This window comes from Python bivittatus, unplaced genomic scaffold (assembly GCF_059951505.1).
Source record: "Python bivittatus isolate LINGU-HERP-01145 unplaced genomic scaffold, Pbiv_v1 ctg000980_np1212, whole genome shotgun sequence".
Taxonomy (NCBI): Eukaryota; Metazoa; Chordata; class Lepidosauria; order Squamata; family Pythonidae; genus Python; species Python bivittatus.
Genome location: NW_028277125.1, coordinates 30,750,654 through 30,770,159, shown reverse-complemented (window position 1 = coordinate 30,770,159; position 19,506 = coordinate 30,750,654).

Below are 19,506 nucleotides of genomic sequence, written 5' to 3'. Positions count from 1 at the left end.
ATTAGAATTATAATATATAATGCTATGTGCTATTTCATCTTATGATGTTAATGTTTATAGATCATAAAGAGATATGGGAACTGTGAAATGGAATATAAACGTTTTAACTGCTTGAAGACCTGTTCTAGTATGTTACATGCTGATTGATAAGAACAAGCATATTGCGGAGGGGGGCAGCATTTCTTGCAGAGTACAGTATTGACTTTTAAGGCTCGTTTTTTTCCACTTGATGGTGTGATTCTCTGTTGCTAAGCTAGGTTTCTATGGCAAAGTCCTTCAGGTAAGTAAAGGTTGTAAAAGAGTAAATGTTCCAAACAACCTTGGCAAACCAGTATCTTGCTCTTTCCATGAAAAGCAGATCAGGAGGGAGATCAAGTACTAGGAAAATGCTTTATAGTTTAAGATAAGACCTGTAAAGGCAATTGCCCTGTCAGATATATTTAAATTTCTGGTTAGGTTAAAGCATCAGGAAATGTTTTCTAGGCTATGCTGCCCTTCTTAAGCGGTCAGTCCGGCACAGATCTGAACAGCTGGATTTCTTTTAAATTTCGCAAGTCTCTTCTAATGAACACAAAAGATAATTTGAAATTTAGCCTCTTAGTTCAAACTACTTTTTAACTTTGTTAATTGCTTTACAAATTGTGTTGCCTGAATAAAATTGGATTTTCATTATAACTTTCAGGGATTTACAAATCAAACTCTGGGTTTAACTCTGATTCACTCTGTCATAATTCCAATGAAAATATCCTGTCAAGCTGCCACTAGCTATATGCGAGGTGAGTGCACAAAGGTCCACTGAAGAAAGGACTAATCCACAGACTAATCCATAGAGAGATACCTGGAATGTGAAGCCTGCTAAATATTTTGAACTCCAATTTCCACAATTCGTTGTATAGAGAGGACTGGTGGAAGGTAAAGTCCAAACCATCTAGAGGGCTTCAAGTTGCTTACACCTGTACTAAACCTTTAAGACTGCTTTCTAGCTTGTAACTTGAACTCTGTGCATACAAGCCAGAGTCAGGGGGCATGCATAGGAGATGGCTGAAAGTCAGATTTGAAAAAAGAGGAACCAAAGGTCAAAGTGAGGAGATATAGCAGCAGCCAAGTTTTAGTTCAAATACTTGCATGTTGTCCACTGAGTTGCAAAATTAGCTGACCACTTTGAACCACACAGGTCAGCTTATAATCTTCAGGTCAAAGCCAGTAGTTCTCATACAGGGGCAAATCTAACCTCCAAACTGATGAAACAGATTAAATAGCATCGGAAGTTTAAAGAATGGTGCCAGAATACTAGGACACAGGCTGACACTGATAGCTCTGTACGGACTCTGTGCCTGAATGCTCTAACATTTACTAGCTGTTCAGTCACTGTACACCAATTAGCTGTATGATGTAGATGCTGTCATGGATTGATTTAGTCTGCGTCAAAGGAAACAGACTGAAAGAGAAAACAAAGCTCCTCTTCTTCAGTATTGCATCTATTCAATCTATGACTCAGTGGTTAAACGATGGAGCTATTTCTTTCGCAAAATCCGTATGAACTCACTGCTGGTTTTCATGATGCCTCTTGTTATTGGTGAGTCTCCAGCCAGCTGCCACTGCTGCCTTCCTGCTAGTGTCGTCATTACTTGATAACCTTTGAATTAAGCAACTGCAGCTTGTGCTGTCCTTTTGTGTTAATACGCATGCAGCAGGATTGTGCCAACTGCCTGGAATCAGGAAGTGTTAAACCTTTTCCTTTTATTTTCTATGCTTATGCAGAACTGACTGTAGCAACAAAGATGGTTGAAAACATATTTACAAACCAATCAGCTTCCCAGAACAAGTAATGCCTGTGGTATTGATCCAGCTGCTTGTACTATGTTTTTTACAACAAACATATTCCCTGTCAGTGTAGATGCTGTACCTGTGCATTTTACTTTATGTCATCTATGGCACAGTAGAAGTTCAAAAAGAGGTGTGTGTGTGTGTGTGTGTGTGTGTACACACACAGACAGACAGACAAGGGTAAGAATTTTAGATTAATTTGATTCTGGATCTCAGTTCTGAAAGAATTTCTAAGCAGATATTGCTTTTCAATCTCTACCAACAAATTTCTTCCATATAGAATACCAGGCTCCTCCCAAGCAAAAACTGTTTATGCAACAAACAGAAAAAAATCATATATCTTCTAGAAAATGATACTTGGTGGATTGAACCCAAGGTCTTTAAATGCTGTAGCACGATAAGTAAAGGGGTTAGGTAACATTGAAAGAGGCTTGATCCCCTGGGATCCTTTATACATCACAAATTCAAATAGCAGTAGTGAATTTGGTCAGGACATCCAATCACAGGTACATTCACTATATTTTCACATATTCTTCCTATACAATAAGAATTGAACACAAGGTATTCACAAGTGAAATATACAAATAACTAACTTTATATGGTCCAATAAAAGACCAAGGATCAAATTTAAGATTTACAAGACCCCAAAGATGAAGGTGGATTAACAGTACCAAATTGTATTATGAAGCTCATTGTCTAACCTGACTTATAAACTGGATTATATCACTTTATGGCAAAATTGCTTCTCCTGAGTGAGCGGGACTCCCAGATGGTTTGCACAAATTTCTTTGGTTCAATAAAAAGAGAAATACACAATCTATAACAAATTATTCAATCTAAGCATCATATTAAAAGTATGGGATAAATATAGAAAGAAAACTTAGCTCAGACCCATTGCCTCTTGCTTCTGTATTAAATATTTATTTTCATCAAGATGAGTGTACAAAATGAATTATCAGTAGAGAGATAATAACTTGCACATACTACAAGACCTACTTAGTAACAAAACAAAGAAAAAAATCCTTTATGATTCTTTCTTTGGAATGGTCAGGGTCACTTGTTTGGGTCAGGGTCACCAGTGGTTTCAATATTTTCATCTTTATTTTAAAAAGAGAAATGCTGTTACACAAATGTTGACTTAATATTTAAATGTGTTGTTTGAATAGTATGCTATGCTCAGGGATAATGTATTCTTTCAGTCATGAAGGCTTATGTGCTGGCACTCAGAAGGAATATATGGTTTAAAAGAATAGACAGAGAAATTGGCTCCTTAATTTGGATAGCCAGAAGACTAGGAAAGAGAACCATAGATATTGACTTTCACCTCTCTATTACTCTGTCTCTCAAACACATGTTTATTCATACTTGTAGAAGAACCATTTCATCATAGTGTGAATATTTCAATATGTTGCCCAGTACAGTCATACGTACATCTTTCAGTTGATTGTACCTCACTTGAAAAGTGGTAGGAGTACCCATCTTCATGCAGTACATACTTAACTCATTCAAGGAGACTAACATTTGGTACAATGTGGCTCAATTGTCATTGTATCATAAACTTTTGCATCTGTGTATGAAGGGACCCACACTTAGTCTAACATTCAAGCATATAATTTGATATCTTCATTTCCATTCTGAGTTACATTTTGGATAATTCAAAATCATGTTAATACTTTTAAGAACAACTGTTTTTGATATGGGCAGGCAACACTTATATCTTAAAGGAAACACTGTGGTTTTTTTTTTTTAGAGTAACAACATTTGGAAGAAAATTCTTTGTGGTATTGTCTTTTTTCTTTTGTAACAGAGAATCAAACTCTGTATCTACATAGTGCCAGAGCTCAAGCACATTTTACAAGGTCTGCAGAAGATAGAGTAGTATATATTGTGGCAGAGGTCAGTCTTGTTCTTCATGTTGCCGTTTTATGGATCTAACCTATAAGACTCAATAAAGAAGAATGTATGAGCTATACCTAGTTAGCAGGGAAAGAATCTTTTTTCCAGAGTCATGAATATAACCTATATTACTTAGATCAGTCTTTCTCAAGTTGGGTACCCTCCAGCTGTGTGGCCTTTCTTCCAGAATTCCCAGCGAGCCCAATCATTGCTAAGAATGTTGACAGATGCTGGAAGGTACAAGTTTGTAGAAGGCTGGACTAGACTGGTTTAGGTGAGGCGGGAAAGCAAAACACATGAATCTTTAGAGTGAAAATGAAAATTAAATGGCAGGTTACACTACTGTTTCTCATGTGCTTATTCAGGGATTTTGATTTATTTATTTTGTGAATGACTAATTCAGCAGCAACAGCTATAAGTGCTATTGCCAGGATAAGTCTCCAAGATGATGCACATGTGTTTCCAAATGTCAAAAAATATTTTAAATACTTGTTATTGTTGTTAACTTTTTAACTTGCCTTTGTACAGGAACTCAAGGGAGCATACATACTGCTGTCTCCTCTGAGACAGAGTGACTGAGCCTGGGACTCTGGGATCTTCCGGGGCTGAAGGTCAACTAGAACCTGGGTCTCCTGGCTTCAGTCCATCACTTTAACCACAGGTTGGAGGCAATAATTCGGAATCCATAAATATTTCATACCACCGCACCTAAAGTAAAAGCCAGAATCATTTTACACTTTTATGTGAAATTTGTGTTTGTGTATATATGTCAAAGTTATCCTTTAGGAGTCGCAAACCAGATGATCAATATAAGATAAAGAAACCATCATGGCTGCATGTTGTTGTTGTTCAGATTTAGATTTCACCTTTCCTCCAAAAGCTCAAGGCATCACTCAGAATAGATGTTTGTGAGTTGCCTAAAGCCACAAAATAGAAGTGAAGAGTATAGACATATTTATTTTATTAAAATGTCTAAAGTAAAAATACACCTAAAGTAAAATAGTCCTCCTTCCATCATGCTTATTCCCATAGCAGCAACCTTGTGAGGTAGGCTGATTTGAGATACAGTGACTAAGTGTGAATTTAAACCTGGATCTCACTCATCCTAATCCATCAATATAACCATGATACTATATTGCTTGTGTTTATGTGATGCAACTGGCTAAAACACCAGCTCCTTCCATAGGCAATCTATGGCAGCAAAACTCTTTTTCTGTTTCCTCCCACTTTTTGATGTAGAGAGGAGGAGGTTTGGACAAAACACAGTTTCTGACCCAATATCAAGAAAGAGTTCTTTTCTCATTCTCATTTCTAGCAGAAAAAGTGATAAGACCAGATCTGAGAGACAAAGCTTTTTAACTTCTATGTGAATGGTGTATAAAACAGAAGGGGAAAAAAGAATCCCATTTAGGAATCATAAAAGTAAGCTTATATCATACCAATCCTATGTATGACTGTTGCAGGTAAGGGCTTTTACTCACTTGCATCAAAATGTAGCAATGACCTGGCAAACTATTTCTTCTCATGTCTTCATGATGAATCCTTCAGGGGGTCTCCAGTCTATATGTGAGAAAGCTTTAAGTCATCATTAGCTCTTCTGGGGTTAAAGTACTATTTTCCTTTTTATCCCAATCTGGGATAAAATCTGGCATGCTTCACCAACCGTTTTCTTAGTGCCACAGTCAGATGAATGTTAGGTGGCAGGATTTGGTCAATTTTTACTGACCACTTTAGGCTGGTTCTTTGTCCCTGGGCACTGTTAAACATGTTCTTTCCAAAAGATTTCTAAACCTATATTTAGAAATAGCTTGACTTAACATATTGGGAAGAAGGCAGGTTTTGAAGGAGGTCTAGACAGGTAGGTTAAACCATCTGTCAAAAATGAGTTCAGGCTTTGCAGAGCTGTTTTGCACAAATGGGTCCAAAACTAGCATGACTAACAGGTGACAATGATGGGGGAGAGACAGCATGATACAGCAGGAGTCTTACTCCCACTGTACCATTCAACCCCCTCCCTACTGCTTGCCAGCTGTTATTAGCCTTTCTTCTAAGAGAGCACTAAATATTATTTAAAAGTAGTCTGACTAAAAAATGACAGGTGTGGGGCAGGAGGAATGCATTGTGCAGTGCAATGGAAATGCTCTCTTCCTCTTTACCTTGCATCCCCCTTGTAGTGTTTCCCAGGCAAAATCTGGAACTCCAACCCAATCCCACTTTAAAGAGAATGATTGGTAGATGTTTTCAGCTGATGATGTTTGGGTGGAATGGAGGGAAACAAAACTGGGGAATCTACCAATACTGTTTCCAAACATGCCCTACATAAAGTAAATAAAAACATCCACCAATCACTTTCCTAATTTTCTGCTGGCTCAGTGGGTGAATAGTACTTTAAATGATCTGCCCTGTAGGATATGGCTATCAGATCTGGACTTCTAAAATCGAAGTGACTTTCCTCTTTGCTGCCATCCAGTAGCCACCTGGATTTTCATAGTCCAAACCTGGTAGACCTGCTGACAGTTGAAAATAAAACAAGGTTGGATTGTTTTGGACTTTGTAGGGCATCAGCGTGTGTCCTGGAAATTAGGGCTAAAACTTCTTCTGTTGGTCTTCTACCCCTGAAGCTTGTGAATACAAACCAAGAAAAGTTAAGCCAAATAAAGCAACAGATCCCCATACAACATTAGTAGACAATAACAATATACTGTTCAGTGAAACCAGTATAGGTTACAACCCTGTACATATCTTCAGTAGTCCCATCAGTGAAGTGGGACTTTATTCCTTGTCTCCATGTCTAGAAATACTTGTTTGCTTTTATCTGCATGCTTTTTATAACTTAATAAAGTTCTTATTAAAAAAATAGAATTACCGTAGATGAAATAAAATTGTTCTTACAGTGATATGGTTAACGCGCTATCTGATTACTATCTAAATCAGTGTTTCTCAACCTTGGCAACTTGAAGATGTGTGGACTTCAATTCCCAGAATGCTGGGGAATTCTGGGAGTTGAAATCCACACATTTTCAAGTTGCCAAGGTTGAGAAACACTGATCTAAATAATAATTGCAAACTTACAGTATATACTTATAATTGGTGTTACTATTCTTCCTGACTCCTGAAAGGCATTTATTAGGAAAAAATAATCTGCTCCTCTTATTTGTTTTTCCTATGAAGACAAGACCTTCTGTACAAACTGTAAATCTCACTTTGCATTCACAGTTTGTGTGGGAGGGCAAATAGTCACAATATGCCAGCACATTAGAGTTGTCTTTAGAACGATTCTTTTCCTAATTATAGATTTGAAATAATCAGGATGGAAAATCTGAAGTATGAAATTTTACTAACTATGTATATTTGAAATGCTTAGGGAACATATTTTGGTTAAAGGAAATAATGGACGGCGGTCATTGAAATTGATCGTATACATTGTGGCTATTCAATTATTTCTCTGTAATTTAGGAGTATTTATGTTTATTGACCCCCTGAGAGGTTAGATTCAATATTTCAGTTAATGATACTAGTCATGAATAAAATTATAGATTACAGCAGTGTTTCTCAACCTTGGCAACTTCAAGCTGTGTGGACTTCAACTCCCAGAATTCCCCAGCCAGTTGAAGTCCACACAGCTTGAAGTTGCCAAGGTTGAGAAGCACTGGATTAGAATGATAATTTGTCATGAGATTTTAACAGCAGGTCCTGTTTATGTATGTGCTCTAGATGACTGGTTGGAGCTCACAAGCCTCTCGGGTTTTGGTAGAGACCCCTCAGAGCCTCTCTATATCCTGCCACCAAATTATAATTTTTAATATTTTAGAAATCATTAAATATCTTGGGAACAATCCTATCTACTAATTTGTAATTTAAACTGTGTTTAAGGATTAACTAAACTGAGTTTTTATCCCTGTCTCATCCCATTTGTCTCAGCCTTGCCTACTTTTTGGAAGATGGCCCTGGCGTGCCATTAAAAAGCTGAGGGAGTCTCACAACCCATGGTGACAGTACCACCCCTATTTTATGGGAAATACTATTTGCACCTCAGAGTTTGGGGGCAAGCCCATACATTTAATTGGGCCAGAAATACTAAAAAAAAAAGGGGGGGGGGACAGAGGAGGTTATACTGCCCTTCCAAGGTTGATTTAGAAGAGCAAATCCATCCATCTTATCCCCCATCCAGATGGGAAAACAAAAAGATGTCTGTTGATGCAGTCATAGTGCATGTTTAAAGAAAAGGAGAGGTGCCTCCTGTCTTCTAGGTCTTAGCAGTTAGCTGCACTTTTTAAAATGTGCTTCAGGACCATTCCTTGGCCGTGGAAGAAAAAACTAAGGTGAAGAAGAGAGGTCATGAATATGGGATGGCAGAGAGTAAGAAAAAAAAAATGCAGAAGAAAGTAAAAATGCTGAGCCCTGATCAGTGAACTTCCAGTTCTTCTTTTATAGTTATATTTAATCTTTGTAGAACCACTGGGAGTCTTCCCATAGGCACTGCAGATGAAAAATCACTTCCCTTCATTCAGGAAACACTATCAAACAAATCACTGAGAAGGAAGCACAAGATTCAGTGCCGAATACCACAAAAGAGGTTTAGCTAATGCAAGGCAAGCAACCTGAATCTAACCATGGCATGAATTTGCTGTGGCAAACTTTCATTCTGCCAAGTCGCCATGGTCTCATCCTTAATCATCCTTAGTTGTTCCAGTTTTAAAATAGTGTTTCCTGCTTAAACTGATGGCAACCAGCAGTAATTTAAGAGTGAGGACAATTGGTCCCTTTTCCCAAGTGATTTGGTGGTGGACTATTCACAAGGCTGGATAAGTGTCAGTTGTCAGTTTGGCCAGTGTATTCGTCGCTGGCCCTGTTCTTTTCTGGACAGGCTGAGTAGAGCCCAGCTACTGGCTGTTTGGTACCCATAGTTCATCACAGCCCTGAACAGTGGACTAGGAAAGTGAGAGAGCTGCATGGTAAAGTGATTCAGCATGCTACACCCCATAGGAAGACAAGCTGCTGAACAGCTTCTGAGTGGGACTGTTTGTCTGGAAATACTGCTTTGCTGGACAGTCTTCTCCCCCACCCATCAGTTGTTTAGTGGCTTGTTGCTTGTTTCAAATCAGCAATAAAGCCCATGTGAAAACAACCTCCCCATAGCCAATGCATGGGTGGATGAGGCTTTTATGGGCACCATGCACCCACCTCACCCATCAGAATTTGGGTAGCTTGTTTTGAGTGCAGGACAGCTGATCTGCAAGGTAGGGAAGCTGTGCAGTTAAGTAGCCTCTCCTACTTTATAATGCAGCCGCCAACCAACCTATGGATCAGCTAGAAGTTTCAGTAAAGTAGGAGAAGCTACTTTATCATCCACTATCCTGTCCCATGGAACAGGAATCTCAGCACTAGGTTCTGACAGAGGGCTAAATCTGTTGACCATCTGTCAAAACCATCCATCAATCATAGCAGTGTTGTGATTGACAGATGGTTTTCTGCCAGCTGGGGAAGATAAAAAAGGGCAAGGGAAGCAAAGCCAGAGGATTTAACCAATGGCTTTTTTTAATACAGCCTGCACCCTCTGAATCCAGACATCACCATCCAGCAGCGAGCTAGAGAAGCTGGAATGGGATTAGTAGTAGGGACAGCAAATTTTATGCCAGTTTAATTTTCTGTGGCTCAAGGATGGGTGGAGAAGGCCAACTGAGTCAAGGGGAAAGATCCAAAACTCAGAGGCTATACAAGCTTTGATCTAAGACCCACTGCGGATAGAATTAATATGAGCCTATGTAATGCAGTGTGGAAGAATTTGTATTTCCTTGGGCTGCTTGTGAGTTTGAGTGGCGGGGTTGCTTTTTCCCATTCCATCTTATAAAGTTTTTGTTTTTGTTTTGTTTTTAGTTTTAGCAGTAATTTTTATCAGTTCTATCACTTTCCTGTCTAAAAATGGCAAAAAATCACACCGCTATTTTTTGGCATGAAAGCACTTAGCAGTTTTTGGCATTGAGGTTGGAAATCATTCTGGGGCTGCAGAAAAAAGTTGTTTGCACCAGCTTTGAAGTATCACCTGCTCATTTAAGAGCATAGGGCACTAGCATTTAATTAATGCCATATCAACAACTGTACAAACAACATTTATATGGTATCCATGCCAGGAATACCTGGTACATACAAATGTCCCTGTATAACAGAACTTGTGATATTTATATTAAGTCCTTTCTTACTGAAATGAGAACAGAACTGAATATAACTCAACAACCATGTTTTCTGAGAATATGGACAACATCCCTGTTTTGTAGTTAAAAGTATGTGATAAGAATTTGACTTCTAATGGACTATGTGCATATCTTGATGCATCGCATTGCAACTTGAACAAGTTTTCTCTGCAGATAGATATTTGCATGTACCTGTTATGCTGAAATAATATTTTTTTCTGAGAGTAATATCAAATTCCATACATCCTCTTTGTCACATCGATGTCATACATTTGCACAGATGAGTGTAGATAGCATGCTTGAAAAGTGGAATATTATTTTGTGTTGTCTCATGGGCTTCAATCAGGAACTTAAAACAGGCCTGAAAGATGAGGTTCTTCATTTTCAAAGTGCTGCTGTGTCGAGTGTGGCTAACTAGAGATCATGGACCCTCTGGGGCAACCTTTCCAAGTTGACATTCTTATTTGTGTTGGGCTACAACCCTTAATCTTCATGGCTTCCTGGAGGACGTCAGGTTAGAGAGGGCAGGTTAGAGACACTGTTCTATTCCATGTTCTCTTGCCACTATGAGGCGGTGGGGGTTGGTTTTGCTTTCATTTGTTAGGAAACATGTTTGAGTTTTTGTATGGCTTGTTTCATGATTTGAACAGAGATTTAAAATGTATTACAAGTTGCATTGTATGTTATTGTCTGAATTATATAATTTATACCAAACGTTGGTATAAAAACAAATTGAAATATGAGATGTACTGCAGTTGCATATGATCTGACTCAAGAGATAAGAACAAATTGTCCATGAGGATAATATTGTCTTTGTATGGAAAGATAAGCACATCCATTCTTTAGCTACTAGACGATCTTCTAAGAGCCTCTGGAAACCCTGGTAATGCATGGCTAGAAAATAATCTGACCAAGCTTCAGTGGTTTGTGGAATGAAAAGTGATGTGGATATTCATTTTCTGTCTTTCATTTTTCTGTGTCTTCTGACATTCTCCTGTAAATTTCATAATGATATTTAAACTTCATAATGATATTTAAGAAGCAAGTCAAATTACACAGTAGGATGTAGTATTGGCTGCATAGTTTTAAAAAGAAACAGATCAGTCTAGAATAATATAGCAACATTACTAAATAGTAAACAGTGTTAGACATGTTGCAAACCTAAACAGATAATAGAGTATGTATGTATGTATGTATGTATGTATGTATGGTGCTTTCAAGTCAGTGTTGACTCCTGACAATTGCCTGGAGAAGTCCCTGTAATTTTCTTGGCAAAGTTTTGGAAGTGGTTTGCCATTGCCTTCTTCTTAGGGCTGAGAGAACATGACTGGCCCAAAGTCCCTCAGCTGGTTTCTGGGCTTTAGGCAAGACTAGAGTCATGATCTCCCAGTTTCTAGCTCAGTATCTTTAACAATTACACCAAACTGCTCTCACACTGAGACAGCTAATATGGTGATTAAATAAATAATTTTATTCTCCCCATTCACTTTCTCTCATTTTACCTAGCCTTAATTGTAACTTATTTACCAAAAATCAACTATGCTAAAGGGCCACAAAATAAAAGATCAGAGAGATCATGAATTGTGCACCCAAGAACTGGTCCAGCATCCTTCAAGGATGGTGTATCATGAAGTGTTATGTATCAACAGCGTGTATCAGTGAATGCATGCAATTTTAGTAGGATTTCACTGGAGATGGGATAAATTGCATAGGATACAGCACTGAATGAATTAAAAAGATATAAAAGGACTGCAGAATGATCTTTCTAATCAGTCAGTGGGAGATCACACAAGCAATTGCTACATTATTTCAGAGGCATCTGAATTAGTCACCAATTTATAACTTCTGTCTGTAAATGATTGTCTTGGTTTCATCATTACAACTCTCTCAATGATATAAGGATACTTCTCTTGAATTGTTACTTGATAACTATGATAACTAAGATCTAGCTAGCACTGGCACATTCTCCTTGTAAAGTTTAAACAGTAATAATATAAAAAAAGACAATACCAACACTAAAATAATTTACAATAAAATGTATGTAGCAAACAGATTATGTATACCTTCAGGCTAACAGAGTAAATCATACTGGCTCAGATAATGGGCTGTGATAATTGGTCTGAAACGCCTTCAAAATTCATAGTATTTTAAAACATTTTCTGAGACACATGCAGCAAAATTCTACACATCTATCTGCAACTGAGCAAGGATTGCAGTTTAATATGATTAAGAGTCAGTGTTGAGTAACTTGATATATGAGTAAATATTACTTCCCCGAGATTGTACTTTGGGAATTCAAATATGGGGTAGTTTAGTAAAATCTGGAATTTAGCTAAGATATTTTTCTTTAAGGACACTGGGGATGTTCAGTCATGGATTTTGAGAATTGCAATTGCTTTTTCAATTGCTCAAGAAAATTTCTCTTTTTACTTCCCACTGCCATCCAGGAAGCCCATAACAAACCAGATGTGCAAAAAGGTCTTCTGACTGGTTATGTTGCTGTAATAATGTAGTAATTCATAGTAGTCTAGATTGGAAAGGGATTTTCCCATGCCCAATGCATAAAAGTATTGGTTTGGAAGGGAGAAAATATCCTTCCTATGGCTCTTCTACATTGCAGATGTAGAATAACTATATTGTTTAAAAGGATCTCCTTTAAGGAACATTAAAGACATTTAATCAGACATACTCATAACTCATCTATCATCTACATATGAATTATTTAACCCACTAAATTTTAAAGTCACATCTAAAAACCATGAACAGAACTGCATTTTGCAGCATCACCTCCAACTGAGAAAACAAAGTAGACTGTAAATTGCATTGTGTTATGCTTCTCATATGTGCAGAATTGGTTAACATCTCATGTTGATCTTCTATACAATGACTCTTTTGTACATCTGTTTCACAAATCATTCTCAAGTAATGGTTTCCTTGAGTGAATGAGCAATCACAAATAAGAAACCACAGAGCTAGAGTTTTCATAGCACCTCATATCATAAGCATTCTTCAGTGGCATCAGCCATATGCAGATAATAGTAATCAAATATATAGAAAATCAAGAATCAGGCATATGATTTTATTTATACAGTAATGAAATATATGACAATCAACTGAAATGTATGCATTAGAGAATCAGATTATAGAATAATATTGAAAAGGTAAGATGATTTTTGTCACGAAATCACAGCCGATAGGAAAAGCTCCATTGGAGGTTTTGCAGGAAAAAAAAAACACGACATAGATAAGTGAGTGAAGGGGTGAGAGAGATTTCTCATTCATTGAAGCATGCTGTCTTCTCTTTCTTCTCTTGAAGTAAGACCTATTTTAATTTCAGTTAGGTCTTCAGATGCAAGGAGAGCCAGTTTGGTGTAGTGGTAAAAGCATCAGGTTAGAAACTGGGAGACTGTGAGTTCTAGTTTCACTTCAGGCATAGAACTAGCTGGGTGACCTTGGGTCAGTCACTCTCTCTCAGACTTAGGAAACTACTTCTGAAAAACTTTGCCAAGAAAGCTGCAGGGACTAGTCCAGGCAGTCACCAGGATTCAAAAACTGACTCAAAGGCATGCACACGCACACACTTCAGATGCAAGAGTGGAGTGTTTAAGAACACAACCTTTATACTCACAAGTATAAAATCCCACAAGGTTTTATATCTCTTACTGTCAGGTAACTTTGCATATGATCCCAATGGGTGGGGGAGGGAGTCTTCAAACAGGCAAGATGGCAGTCATCAAACCACAACTGAAAACTTATACCTTTGCATGTGCATAAAACTTTGATAAACTTTCAAAAAAGATGGTGCTTCCATAACAATGCCACAACTCTTTTCCTGTTTTGGCCCCCATCTGCAGACATTGCTGGTAGAAGCAGATTAGGTTTAAGGTGGCCTGCTTAGTTGGAAAGATTCACAGTGCCCCAGCCTGAGATATAAATCTTACCTGGACCCGGGCAGTGCTGTTTTGCCTAATATGCCAGTTATAGGGTGACTTTAGGATGGTGGTCACCATTTGGACAACCCATCTCTTTCATAGAAGTCTGAACTTGCCAACAGCAGAAGCAGACAAGACATTCAAGGAAGGTACTTTACATGTTCGTACAAGGGCTGGGACAGTAGCTGCTGAGCTGGAGATGAGTCTATTTTGTAAGCTGTCTAGTTGGACTTTGCTGTGGGGACATTTTGTTTCATCTGGATTACTCTGGAGGCTCATTTGGAGGATGCTATTTCCCAGTTGCTTAATCCTTTTATCGTCTAGATTGAAAATGTAACATGGGACAGTATGGTTGCTGGGCAATGTCAACACTGATCCTGAAAAAGAGTTTTGAGACATCCCCAGATTTGGATCTTCATAGAGGAGCCTGAACCATTCCTTGGGTAAGGGGCAGAGTTGACTTTGGGTGTCTCAGTTTTATTAGGGCCTCCATGTTTTGGTTCGAGCAGGGCCAGGGAAGCAGTTGCAAAAGAGACCAGGAATGCAGTGTGTGTAGTATGGGTGGCAGTCTGGTGGGGGGGACACCTGAGGAGTTAATTTAAGTTCATATCACCTGGATTAATCTGTGTTGGGCAGCTGGGGATTTTTCTGAGTTGGGGGAAGTGCTGGCCAGAAGCAGGAGGGAGAGTCATAAGGAACCGGATCTCAGTTGAGATGGAAAAGGACAGTATGGTGGGAGGCTGAGAATGGGCTGCACTCAGATAAGTCAGGTTCAGTCTCTTCAAGTGACATCCCACCCTTCTAGTTCTCAGTCCTCACAGCAGGAATAAAATCCTTGGGTGCCAGGGCCTTGGGCTGCTGCTATTAATTGCCAGGTGTGTATATAAGCAGACCTTCCTATCCACAATCTAATTGTGGATGAGAGGGCAGAACTGGCTAATTGTGTTAGGAAACTTCAACCTATCTACCTTCAGTAAAGGTCTGGAGTGGCCCAGGAGTTAAAGGCCACCACGTCAACCATGGACCTGACCCAATTTATTAAGGACCCAACGCATATAAGAATGTCACACAAGATGTTATTTTTGTCTTGGGGCGGATGTGATCTGAAAGTGCAGGCATTGGGCTTCGCTCCTTGCAATGAAGCAATCACTCTCTGATTGCTATGGAGTTTTGTGGTACAACCCCCTCTGCAGTGGAGGATTTATTAAATCAATTTGCCCCAGGCATACCTGATGGATCCTGTGGAATTTCAGAGGGATTCTGAGAATTCCTTGGGCAATTCAGCTGAGAATCTGGTCATCCACGGAATAAAGGTCCATCCAGATTACTGGACCACACTGCATTACAGTAGCCTCTCCTCACTTGCAGTTTCACTTCAGCCTCTCAGTTTACTGAGGAGCTCAGGGACATAAGGCAGCAGAGGAGACTCCTAGAGCAGCACTTGGGGAAGACCTGTTGCAAGTCTGCACAGCCATTGGTACAAGCTCACATTTGAACCTACACAGTGATGATTTCAGCAGCAAAAATAAAAATAAAAAAATCCACCATTATTGTTTTGGCCAAATGCCACTCAGCAGCCATATTAAAGCAACTTGCTCCCTGTTAGGGAAAGATATTTACCAAGACCATTGGAAAGGCTGCTGTGAAGAATTTCACAGCATTTGGTGAACAAGACTGCTCAGATCTGAGAGGAGCTGAACCCCATCTGGACAGTGCTAAGGGAAATTACTGGACCCTTGTCTTGTAACATGATCTAGGATTATTTTGAGTCTATGATTCTCAAGAAGTGGGTAGACCCCTCTGCAGGGTTAGTTCTGCCATTTCTCAGTTAGATACCTGCCCCTTGTGGGTGGTTAAGGCCCCTGTGAGGTGGCAGAAGGTTGGATTGGATCAGGAATCATCACTTCCTGGGAATGTGTTTCATTACCTCTGAAGGAAGCTGTAGTGTGCCTTCTGTCAAGAAGCTTTCACTTGATCTGACTCTTTTGAATAACCATAGACATTTCTGCAATCTTCTTTGTCTAGGAAAGTTTGTGGAGGAAGTTGTGGTGGAAGCTGATTGTTTGGACTCTTAGCAGTCAGGGCAGGATACAGCACAAAACCTGCACTGGTTACATTTGTGGGTGACCTTTAGAGAGACAATGATTGTGGGAGTGCAACACACCCGGTCCTCAATTTCTCTGTGGTTTTTGATAACATTGACCATAGTGTCATTCTGGATCATCTCTAGGGGACTGGAGTGGGGGGCTGTGTTCAACATTTGTTCTTCTCCTTAGTGAAGGGGCAATTCCCGTTCTTGATGGGAGAGGAGAGATCTGCCCAGAGACTTCAAATCTCTGGAGTTCCTGAGGGATTTATTCAAGCCCCACTCCTTTATAATACCTACACAAAACTGCTGAGGGAGATAATCTATTGGCATGGGTTTGGTTATTATCAGTAGGCTAATGATATCCAGTTGTGCATCTAGGGTCTTGCTGAACAGGTGATATGGTGGAACTGCTGACCCCACGCCTGGGGATTCTTAGGATCTAGATGGGGAGAAACATACTCTGATTAAATCCTTCCAAAACAAAGTGGCTTTGAGTTTGTGGGCCTAACAGTTCCAGAGACATTCTATCTCTGTCTCTGAATGGGGTGATATTCCTTCACTCAAAATTGTTCTGCAATCTGGGAATTCTCATAGATTCACAGCTCCTGTGGCAACTGTGGTTAAGAGGGCTTTTGCACAGGTACATCTTATGTGCCAATTGTGTCCATCTCTGGACTGGAAAGCCCTGCTCATAGGCTCTTGTGCCCTAGTCACCTCTTGTTTGGACTACTCTAACATGGTCTACATGAGGCTGCCCTTGAAGAACCTTTGGAAGCTGTGACTAGCACATAATGATGTCTTAATATATTTGGGTGACCCCACTGTTTCATGAGCTGCATTGGCTGTCATCTGGCTTCTGGGTGTGATGCAAGATGCTAGTTGTCACCTTTAAGGCTCTATATGACTCTGGACCTCTGAGGGACTGCCTTCTCCTGTATTCAGCTGCCTGTCCAACCAGATCAAATAAGATCACTTCCCATCTCTGCAGGATTGTTAACTGACAGGGCTTCGAAAGTGAGTGATTTCAGCAGCCCGCACTTTTTGGAACTCTTTCCTGACAGAGATTTGGTCAACTCAGTTTCTCCTGGGCTTCAGGGGGGGGGGGGGAAGAGAGGATCTACCTGTTCCACTTTGTACCCCCATTTTGATGGGGTTCATGAGTATATGGTGTTTGCATCATTTTATTTTTATATGTATTGAGGATTGGAGGGCATTATTTTAGAAGTTGACACTGTGAGTTGTATACAGTCTTTGGGAATGGCTGGCATACAAACAAACAGATGAATAAATGAATAAAGTTATACCATAAAGAGAAGTTTATGAGGTGGATAACTCTAATCAACGTTTCAAGCTTTGAAAGGAACTATTTTTAATAGTTTAATTATTTTAGTTCTCCCAAATGTGGGAGATCACCTGAAATCTTATCTAACACATCAAAAGGTCTTGTAATTTGGAGCAGCTCACCCCTACACATTCATTGTATAATGTCTTATCATATATGATGCTTGTCAGGTAGCTTGTTATTTAAGTGCTTTTTTTAACTTGATGAAGTGAACTGGACCATGTTGTGATGGAAGAATGCTTAAGCTCATTGATTATGCAGTACTTCCCAGTAGAATTCTTTCTTCCATGCTGGTAATTTGCAATGGAAGAAGGGTTCACACTGGTGTTGAGGGGAACTTTACTTTCATTTTGAAAAGCAGGTGTGGGATCTCTGATTTTGCCTAAGACTGTAGAGAAGAAGGAAGTTTAAAGACCCTCCTCCCACATCATGGTTCAGATTCATAGTCACCACTCCATTGCTAATTATTTAGTTAAAAACCCCCACAGCTATATACTGCCAATTTAATGACAAATGTAGTGTTTAATCCTTAATAGAAATACTAAGCTACATTAGGAATAATTATGGGACTATACTGAATATTTAAAGAGAGGGAACTTAGCTTAGCCCTACCACCACAGTATTTTTTAAAATACCAAAAAAACAAAAACAAAACACTTGGCTTAGAACATTTTCATAAAGCAGAGATGATTAATTATATTCTCTTGAACATTCTATATGCTATAAACATAATTATAAACCACTCTGATGAAACTCAGATTCATTTATCCATGTCTGGCTTTCTACAGCCATAGTAAATAATTACAAAAACTATGCCAATAAGCTTTGAATCTTATATTATATAGCCAGAGATATTTTTAAAATTGGGTTTAGAGTGGGAAAGGATAAAGCTACCTTGTCTAGGTTGCAAAACTGCAGACTACCACAAAATGACAGAAAAGAGATACAAAACGCTCTGTTCAGAGTTTTGCAGTCCAGGTCCCAATTTTCTGTACATCCACAAGAAGAAAAGTTCACCTATTTAATGGGGCTTTGCAAATCAAAATATTCATAGCATTTGTTCACTATTTTATTTTCATTTGTTCTCTTGAACAGAAGAATGTTGGACAATCTCATCTGTATGTAATAACTAGAACAGCTCAGTGATACAATATTGGGCAATTTTTATTGATTGATTGATTGATTGATTGATTGATTGTTCTGCTGTTGCTATTTTATTGGGGGAACAGGTTGAAATGCAATTCCCTAAAGAAATATAATTGTCCTTGAAATATTTTTTCTTAAAACAATCAAAAGTTAAATAATATTGTTTCTAGCTTTGTTAGATAACTTTAGTTAATATACCATACCTATTCCCAAAACTAGAAATATAAATATAAATAAAAGATTGAAGGAACGACAAGATACTTTGCCCCTTATCTCTGGCCCCTAAACAAATATTAAATATGGCTGTTAGTTCTTTGCTCCCATAAGGTTAAAAAAAATGGCTGTGCAGCATTTTGGATTTGGTTTCAAAAATAAGCTGCAAAGCCCCTACAGCTACTATGTAATTCCAGGAAAAAACACTGCTGCTTTAAAGAGTTGTAGACAGGTACTATATTCAAGTTGCCACACACTTCAAATCACTTTTTTAGAATCAAATCCAAAGCATTGAGCAGTCCTGCTAAAAGGCTATCAGTGCTGAAACAACTGTGGTGTTTGTTTTTAGAGCAAAAATGGCCCATTTAAAAGACATGATCTTCCTTGCTCAGATCCATGTTGCAACTTCTGATGAGAAACATTGGCCATATAACATGACTGCCATTTTTATGAAGAAGTGTCAGAGGATGAATGCATTAGGCCTGTGGATCCTATCTTGTCTGAGAACTCAGATGATAGCATGGAGTTTGGAAAGGATCCAGCCCCTTCCAGGTCCACAGATCCTGCCACTTGATTTCATAGTCATCTGGTACAAGTCACAGTGACTTACAAGTGATGAGGCTTGTGTTGCAGCATCATGATGCAACTCCATGCATCAGATGCAAGGATGTCAGTCATATGCTTTGTACCATAACAATGCAATACATGTCTCATCAGTTGTGTGCCCACTCACTGGACCCATGAATGACCATGTAGGAAATGTGCTTGTCTTCAGTACTGTACTTTTCCCATACTTGATGCTGGTACTATATGGTGCAGACAAGAGATAAGAAAGGAGATTGGGCTCTGGTGAATGTCCTCATGATTCAA